General features: G+C 35.6%; 1 protein-coding gene across 1 annotated transcript in view; it reads right to left on the bottom strand.

The window, feature by feature from the left end:
• URI1 (URI1 prefoldin like chaperone) overlaps positions 1 to 9,671 on the bottom strand; it is a 64,039-nt gene that overhangs the window by 15,116 nt on the left and 39,252 nt on the right. The gene's annotated exons all lie outside the window — the stretch shown is intronic.

Genomic DNA, 9,671 nt, shown 5'->3' with positions numbered 1-9,671 from the left:
GATAAAGAGATGGACAAGAGAAGGAAATTATCAAAGAAATAATATTAAAAATTTCCCAAAATTGTAGGACATGAATCTCCACACTGAAAGGTCCCACCAAACACCTAGCAAATGAATTTTTAAAACTCTACACAAGGTATATATCACTATGGCATTTCAGATCATGGGGAATAAGACAAGAACCTAAAATTTCTAAAGAGAAAAAACAAGTCACATACAAAGGAAAGAAAATGGAATCAGTTTTTTACTAGCAACCATAAGACAGAAGGCCTTCAAAATTGTTTAAACTTCAAATTCTAAATAGAGTAGTTACAAAAAGCAGGAGTATAAAAAATATTTTCAGACATGCAAAATTTCAAAAAAATGTATCTCCCACATACCTTCCTAGAAAGTTACTGAAAGCTAAAACTTGAAAGGAGATGCCATAGGAACCAAGAAATGGGAATAAATAAGAGGCAAAGATATGGTACAGTGATAAAGGAAGACACTAGGAAGATAGCCATTCTTTGAAATTCAAGAGAGGAGCAAATATGAAGGACTCCAGTAAAGAAGTCTCTAAGAATAAGATGAAAGTGTTTGGTTGAATTAATGACAGATACATAACATTATGCAACAGACAAAAAAAAAGCAGTAAACTTCAAATGAAAGGCTGTTCAAGAATGGAAATGGAATTATATCTAAGAATGAACACTGATTAAACAAAAATTGTAATAAAAAATATTAAAATGATTGAGGAACAGGGAGAAGAACATGAGCTAAATGTTCCCCTTTAATTATACGCAGGCAACTAGTAGATACTACATAAAATTGGGAAAAAAAAAAAATCAAGAAAACAGAATATGCAAAGTACTTGGGAAATATGCATAAAAAGAGGAAAGCAAAAGATTAGCCTAAAGACTAAAAGAAATACCTCTAGGGAATGGGAACTGGGAGCAGAGAGGGACAGAGAAGGATACTACATTTTTATTATATGTTTTAAGGTATATGATGTTTTAAAGCTATTTATGTTTATTCTGAAGATAAAACCAAAAATCATAAACTTACACTCTGTAACAAAATACCAATGCATTTAAGATATGCCTCACTGAAGATACTAAAGAATACACATATTGCCTCATAAGATAAATCATAAAAGTTTGTTGATGGCCATATCACATTTCCCATAATACATAGTCCACATGCACTTCAAGATCCTAACCTCTCCTACTTCTGAACAAATAAACTTGACTTTATTACTATGAAGATTTTAATCTAACGTCTTCAACCCAAATATTCTTCACCTAATCTTGCTTCTTTCTCTTCTTCATCGATATTTTCCAAAGCTACATTTTCTATCTATGCTTTGAATCTCATCACCTCCAGGATCTTCTCATTCCTTCCTTCCTCCAATTAATCACTCACTGCATTTACTCACTACAAACATGCTCAGAAGTTTCCTATGCTCAAAGGAAAATAAAATCTTCCTTTAAAACAACAAGGAGCAAAATTACAGACTAAGAAGCTTCAAGCTTTCCCTGCCTCCCTGAAAAACATCAAAAACACAAAAACTAACTAAAATATCTTAGAGGGGCTCTGGAAAACAGTCAAAGGTCTACAACCATGCAAACACCCAAACAAGAAGAAGCCACAGTCAAAATGGCAGGAAATTTCATGGCATTTTTACTTGCCTTTCCCCACCCACTCCCTAGTGTGGAGCAGTTTTGGTCTGGAGAAGGTGGCAGCCCAGATCCCTGCCTGGAACCACAGAGAACAAACTAGACTGTATTTGCAACATTCTAACCAGTCTGGGGGCTGTCTGAAAAACTGGTATCTGTCTCACCTAAACCAGGCCTCAGGGGGAAGAAATTAGCTGGCACTGCTGTTGAAAGCTGCAGGAGGACTACAGTTCTGCAGATGCCTAGGGCAAGAGATGAGAGATTGAGCCATACAACATACATCCTGAGGCTGCAAAGAGAAGTTGAGGTGAGACTCTCTGGCAAAGTAAAATATTCAAAAGCAGCCATGTGTATAGGGTAATCAAAAATCCATACACAGGCCCAGGAAAGACATGCTCAGAAAACACACAAAAGACAAAACTTTTCACTTTGGGTTGATACAAAGGCTTAAAGAATGCCTAGCTTATTAGTGAAGGTCCTTCTCACCACTCTGCAAAGACTGGGAGAGGTAGTTGTGTTTTCAAATGCCCAACTTTCATCAAAAAATCAAAAAGCACACAGTAAACAGGAAAACACGGACCATTCAAAAGAACAAAATAAATCTCCAGAAACTGTCCCTGAAGAAACATAAGGCATCAGATGTACTAGAAAAGGACTTTAAAAGCTCTCCTATGCTCAAAGAGCTAAAGGGCAATACAAAAAACTAAATGAAATTTAAAAAACAATATATGAACAAAGTGAGAATACCCACAAAGAGAAATTATAAGAAGGGCCCAAACACAAATTCTGGAGCTGAAAAATATAATAACTGAATTGAAAAATTCACTAGAGGGGTCAACATCTTTGAGCAAGCAGAAGAAAAAAATCAGTGAACTTGAAGATTACAGACATTTGACTTTATCAAGTCTAAGGAACAGAAAGAAAGAAAATGAAGAAAAGTGAACTGAGCCTAAAGGATTTATGGGACATATCAAGTGGATTAATATATACATTAAGGGAGTCGCAAAAGGAGAAGAGAAAGAAAGTGGCAAAGAGATTATTTGAAGAAATAATGGCCGAACAACTCTTGAATTTGCCCAGACATGAATCTATTGATACAAATCCAAAAAGCTCAACTAATTCCAGGTAGAATAAACCCAATTAGACCCACACCAAGACACATAATCGAACTCTTGAAAGACAAAGAGAATCTTCAAAGCAGCAAGAAAAAAACTCATCACATATAAGGGATCCTCAATGAGAATATCAGCAGAGATCTCAATAGAAACCTTGGAAGTCAGAACTCCAGTGGGCTGAAATACTTAAAGTACTGAGAGATTAAAAACTGTACTTCAGACATGAAGGACAAATTAAGACATTTCCAGATAAACAGAAGTTAAAGGAGTTCCTTATCATTACACCTGCCCTACAAGAAAAACTAAAGGGAATTCTTCAGGTTGAAATGAAAGGCCACTAGACAATAACTAGAATCCATATGAACATGTGAAGATCTCTGGTAAGGTAAACGTGGGCAAAAATTTAAAATAGTATTATTGTCATTGTGGCTTGTAACTCCACTTTTTATTTGCTACAGGATGTAAAAGAGAAACGCATAAAAAAACATTACAAATCTATGTTAATCGCTATACAATATAAAGATATAATTTGTGACATCGATAATATAAAGGGGGGAACAGAGCTATAAAGAAATAGCTTTTTTTCTAAGTGATTGAAGTTAAGCTGGAATCAATTCAAAATACATTGCTATAACCTTAGGATGTTGTAAGTAATCTCCATGGTAACCACAATCAAAATACCTATAAACTATCAATAAAGATAATGAGAAGGGAATCAAAACATTCACTACAAAAAAATCAACTAAACGCAAAAGAAGGCAGAATGAAGGAAATGAGGTACAAAAGCTGTAAGAGATACCAAAAAATAATAAAATGGCAATGCCCTATAAATAGTTACTATAAATGTAAATGTATTAAAGTACCATGGAGTAGGAAGGCACAGATTAGGAGAATCGATTGGGGAAAAAAAAAAACAACAAAAAAAAAACAAGATCCAACTATATGCTGTCAAAAAGAGATTCACTTTACTTCTCAGGACGCACAATAGGTTGAAAGAAAAAGGATGGAAAAGATATTCCATGCAAACAGTAACAAGAAAGAACTGGAGTGGCTACACTGAGACCAAATAAGTCAAAAAAGGTTACAACAGACCAGGGGTATTTTATATTGATAAAAGGTTTAATCTATCAAGAATATAATTATATACTGAGAAATAAACCTCACCAAGGAGGTAAAAGCCTTGTATGCTGCGAACTACAAAACATTAATAAAGGAAGCTGAAGGGCTTCCCTGGTGGCTCAGTGGTTGAGAATCTGCCTGCTAATGCAGGGGACACGGGTTCGAGCCCTGGTCTGGGAAGATCCCACGTGCCGCGGAGCAACTGGGCCCGTGAGCCACAACTACTGAGCCTGCGCGTCTGGAGCCTGTGCTCCGCAACAAGAGAGGCTACGATAGTCAGAGGCCCGCGCATCGCGATGAAGAGTGGCCCCCGCTTGCCGCAACTAGAGAAAGCCCTCACAGAAACGAAGACCCAACACAGCCAAAAATAAATAAATTAATTAATTAAAAAAAAAAAAAGCTGATAATTTAAAAAAAAAAAAAAAAAAAAAAGGAAGCTGAAGATGGTTCCAAAGAAATGGAAAGATAACCCATGCTCTTGGATTGTAAGAATTAATATTGTTAAAATGGCCATGCTACCCAAAGCAAGATTTAATGCAATCCCCATCAAACTACCCATGATGCTTTTCACAGAACTAGAATAAATAATCCTAAATTTTATATGGAATCTTAAAAGACGCAGAATTGCCAAAGCAATCCTGAGGAAAAAGAACAAAGCAGGAGGCATAACCCTTCCAGACTTCAAACAATACTGCAAAGCTACAATAATCAAAACAGCGTGGTACTAGCACAAAAAAAGACATATGGTTCAACGGACAAAATAGCCGAGAAATAAGCCCACAGACATATGGTCAATCTTCGACAAAAGAGGCAAGAATATACAGTGGGGAAAAGACAGTCTCTTCAGCAAGTGGTGCTGGGAAAGTTAGACAGCCGCATGCAAATCAATAAAGTTAGAACACACCCTCACACCATACACAAAAATAAACTCAAAATGGCTTAAAGACTTAAATACAAGACATGACACCATAAAACTCCTAGAAGAGAGAACATAGGCAAACATTCCCTGACATAAATCGTAACAATGTTTTCTTAGGTCTCCCAAGGCAACAGAATAAAAGCAAAAATAAACAAATGGGACCTAATCTTAGAAGCTTTTGCACAGCAAAGGAAACCATAAACAAAACAAAAAGACAACCTACGTACTGGGAGAAAACATCTGTAAACGATGCGACTGCCAAGAGCCTAATTTCCAAAATACATAACCAGCTCATACGACTCAGTAACAAAAAAACAAACAACCCAATCAAAAAATGGGCTGAAGACCTAAGTAGACATTTCTCCAAAGAAGAGATACAGATAGCCAATAGGCACATGAAAAGATGCTCATCATCGCTAATTATTAGAGAAATGCAAATCAAAACTACAATGACGTACCACCTCACACCGGTCAGAATGGCCAACATCAAAAAGTCTACAAACAACAACGCTGAAGGGGGTGTGGAGAAAAAGGAACCCTCCCACACTGTTGGTGGGAATGTAAACTAGTGCAGCCACTATGGAAAAAACAGTATGGAGGTTCCTCAAAAAACTAAAAACAAAGTTGCCATATGATCCAGCAATCCCACTCCTGGACATATATATCCAGACAAAACTAAAATTAGAAAAGATACATGCACCCCTATATTCATAGCAGCACTATTTACAATAGCCAAGACGTGGAAAACAACCTAAATGTCCATTGACAGATGAATGGATAAAGATGTGCTATATACATACAATGGAATATTACTCAGCCATAAAAAAAGAATGAAATAATGCCATTTGCAGCAACACAGATGGACCAAGAGATTATCATACTAAGCGAAGTAAGTCAGAAAGAGAACAACAAATACCATATATCACTTACATGTGGAATCTAAAATACGACATACATGAACATAGGTACAAAACAGAAACAGACTCAAAGATATAGAGAACAGACTTGTGGTTGCCAAGGGGGAGGGGGAGTGGGGGAGGGAAGGATTGGGAATTTGGGATTGCAGGTACAAACTACTGAGTTGGCCAAAACGTTCATTCGGGTTTTCCCGTAAGATGTTACAGAAAAACCCGAACGAACTTTTTGGCCAACCCAATATTATACATAGGATGGATAAACAACAAGGTCCTACTGTATAGCACAGGGACCTATATTCAATATCCTGTGATAAACCATAATGGAAAAGAATATGAAAAAGAATATATATGTATAACTGAATCACACTGCTGTACAACAAAAATTAAGACAACATTGTAAATCATCTATACTTCAATAAAATTTTAAAATAAAGAATAAAATTATAAAAATAAACATACCTAACAACAGAGCCTCAAATATGTGAAGCAAAAATTGACACAATTCAAGCAGTTCTGCAGTAAGAATTGGAGATGTCAACACCCCACTTACAATAAAGGTCAGAAGAACCAGAAAGGAGAACGATTAGGAAAGAGGATTTTGACAGCACTATAGAACAACTAGACCTAACAGATACATACAGAACATTCCACCCAACAGGAGCAGAATACATATTCTTCTAAGGGAAACATGGAACATTCTCCAAGAAAGACCATGTGATAGGTCACACAACAAGTCTTTAAAAATTTTCACAAGATTGAAACCACACAAAGTATTTTTTCCAATCACAATGGAATGAAATCAGAAACCAACAACAGAAGGCAAAATGAAAAATTCACAAACACGTGGAAATTTAACAAAACACTGAATTAAGCAATGGGTCAAAGTAGAAATCACAAAGCAAATTAGAAAATACCTTGAGATCAACAAAAATGAAAACACAATATACTAAAATTTATAGGACACAGAGAAAGCAATGCTGAGAGAGATTTATACCTGTAAACACCTACGTTAAAAAAAAGAAAGATCTCAAATCATAACCTAACTGTATGCTTTAAGAAACTTGAAAAAGAATAATAAACTATCCAAAGCAAGCAGAAGGAAGGAATAACAAAGATTAGAGTAGAAATAAACAAAATAGAGAATGGAAAAACAACAGAGAAAAATCAAAAATAAAAGCTGGTTCTTTGAGAAGATGAACAAAATTGACAAGTCTACCTAGACTGACTAAGAAAAAGAGAGACTCAAGTCACTAAAACCAGAAATAAAAGTAGATATGCCTTTATAATCACATATAGAGCCTGAAATGAAATATGCAGTAAACCTGCAGGAGGAAGAATAAAAAGCAGAATCTTAAATAAAAAGCTAAATTAAAAGAACAAAAAGAAAAGTGAGACAATACTACTTATTTTACAGAAACAGGATTATAAAATACTGTGAACAGTTGAATGCCAACAAACTGAATAACCTAGAGAGACAAATTCCTAGAAACATATGGACTACTAAAACTGAAATGAGAAGAAACAGAAAATCTGAGTAGACCTAGAACACGTAAGGAGATTGAATCAATAATCAAAAACCTCCCAACGATGAAAAGCCCAGAACAGAGACTTCCCCGGTGGTCCAGTGGTTAAGACTCCACGCTCCCGATGCAGGGGGCCCGGGTTCAATCCCTGGTTGGGGAGTTAAGATCCCACATACCGCAACTAAGCCCACGTGCCGCAACTACTGAGCCCCCGTGCTCTAGAGGCCTGTGCAATGCAACTAGAGAAGCCCACATGCCACAATGAAGAGCCCACAACGAAGACCCAACACAGCCAAAAAAAAAAAAGCCCAGAACAGATGGCTTCACAGATGAGTTCTACCAAACAAAGAAGAATTAACACCAATTCTTAAACTCTTTCAAAATAGTGAAAAGGAAGGAATACTTTCTATGAGGCCAGCCAGACAAAGACACTAAAAGAAAACAACAGGTATTTCTCAACAGCAAAGAAAATTTATGGTCACATAAAAACCTGTACAAAAAGGTTTACAGCAACTCTGTTTGTAATTGCCAAAACACCAGAAGCAAACCCAAGTGTCCTTCAATAGGTAAATAGAAAACCTGTTGTACATGCATGTAATGGAACACTACTCAGCAATAAAAAGGAATGAACCTTTTCATACACAGAAAAACCTAGATGAGGCATTATGGTGAGTGAAAGAAGTTAAGTCTCAAAAGGTTACCTAGTGCATGATTCCACTTATATGACATTCTAGAAAAGGTGATAGATCAGTGGTTGTCAGGTCTTAGGGGTAGAGGTAGGGTGTGACCACAAAAGGGAAACATGAGAGAGTTTTTGGTGTGGTCCCATGTCCTAACTAAGGTATATCCTGTATCCTATTCTGTTTCCTGATTGTGGTGCTGGTGAAACAAATCTTTACAAGTGTTGTCACTCATAGAACTGTATACCAAATAAAACGTCAACTTTGCTCTGATAATTTTAAAAAATAAAAAACTTTAAAAAGCTGGTCATATTCATGTTAAATGGCAAAATGCCAGATGTGAGCAAAAGGGTAGGACACTGAGCTTGCCATCTTCCGCTTACAAATGATCTTCCTCTGAGTCACTGCCTCTGAATCCTTTTATTGTTGTTGTGTTAAATCTATTTTGTCCTGTATTTTGATTACTTTTTAAACATGCAATGACATCCCTTCACCTTCCCCAATTATTCTGTTGACACTGAGGTAGGTATGTTTAACCTGCTTTATTTCTTCTGCCTTAAGAAAAATAAAGTATCTTTTCTTAATAAATGTTAAGTACAATAATATGCCTGAACAATTTCTTCAGTTATTATAAATTATTATAAAACTGTGTGAAAACAACTTTTTAGAATTCATTTACCAAAACAGATTCTCAAACATAATTTATTATTTATGTGTTCTGAAAATTATTTTAGATAAATATCGACCCCAAAAGTCATCGTTTTCGTCACTTCCTAAAACCGTATCTAACATTGGAAAGTGATTTACCAAAAAATATTTTGTTATTCTAGAGTTCTGTTCTATTCTATTAAAAGTATTCTTCCATTAATAGAAGTCAAATTGATTCTAAAGATTTCTCTGCTGAAAATCCATATGAAAATCAAAGTGAACAATCTTCAAAAGACTATGAACTGATTTCATATCAGCAGAGTTACCCCAGCAGATAAAGAAAGCCTTCACCATTAAGAAAGACCTTTAAAGAATTATGCCCATTCTCTTTGCTCTAATATACATGACTTACTTTAATGTAGTAATACCAAAAGAATTATCATTGCCAGAAATTATACACAAGCCAAACAATAAGATTCTGATTAGTGGCACAAAAGATCAAAATATATATCAATTATAAACTTATAGGAGTTGATCTGCAATTAGAGTCTCCAAATATAGATTCCAGAATTTCACTGAGTAAATGAGTTCTCCAACTAGTACCCACTCATGTATAAGTGAAATAATTTCAGCTTTAGAAAGCTCAGCTGTTTTCTATCTACATGACCTCATTTATACAGAAGGAGCCTCAAAAATTTATTTTCAGATGCATATTTAACTAGAAGGCTAAAAATCAGGTAGGGGTGATATTATACTATCAATTTAAGTATGCTATTACAGAAATTAAGAACATAGATTAGATACTAAATAAACCTAATTTTAAAATGCAACTAAGCTAGCACCCAAGCCAACCCATCCAACTACACAACGTGTGTGTGTGTGGATATGTATAAATCAATAAACAATATCACAGATAAAGAAAACTAGAACTACCTCAATAAAATGAGGCAGAAACCTCAAACCACTTAAGTTTAAGGGTGACATTTTAGGTAGCATCTCTCCCCACCCGGCCTTTTCTTCTGTAAAATGGAAATGTGACTTCTTCCAAACCAAAACGCATGGTTAAGAACTGTTTCTGCTTTTGCAAATAGGTAT

This window comes from Eschrichtius robustus, chromosome 19, assembly GCF_028021215.1.
Source record: "Eschrichtius robustus isolate mEscRob2 chromosome 19, mEscRob2.pri, whole genome shotgun sequence".
Classification (NCBI taxonomy): domain Eukaryota; kingdom Metazoa; phylum Chordata; class Mammalia; order Artiodactyla; family Eschrichtiidae; genus Eschrichtius; species Eschrichtius robustus.
The sequence above is the reverse complement of the archived record's forward strand: the minus strand, read 5'-3'. Positions and strand labels throughout refer to the sequence as shown.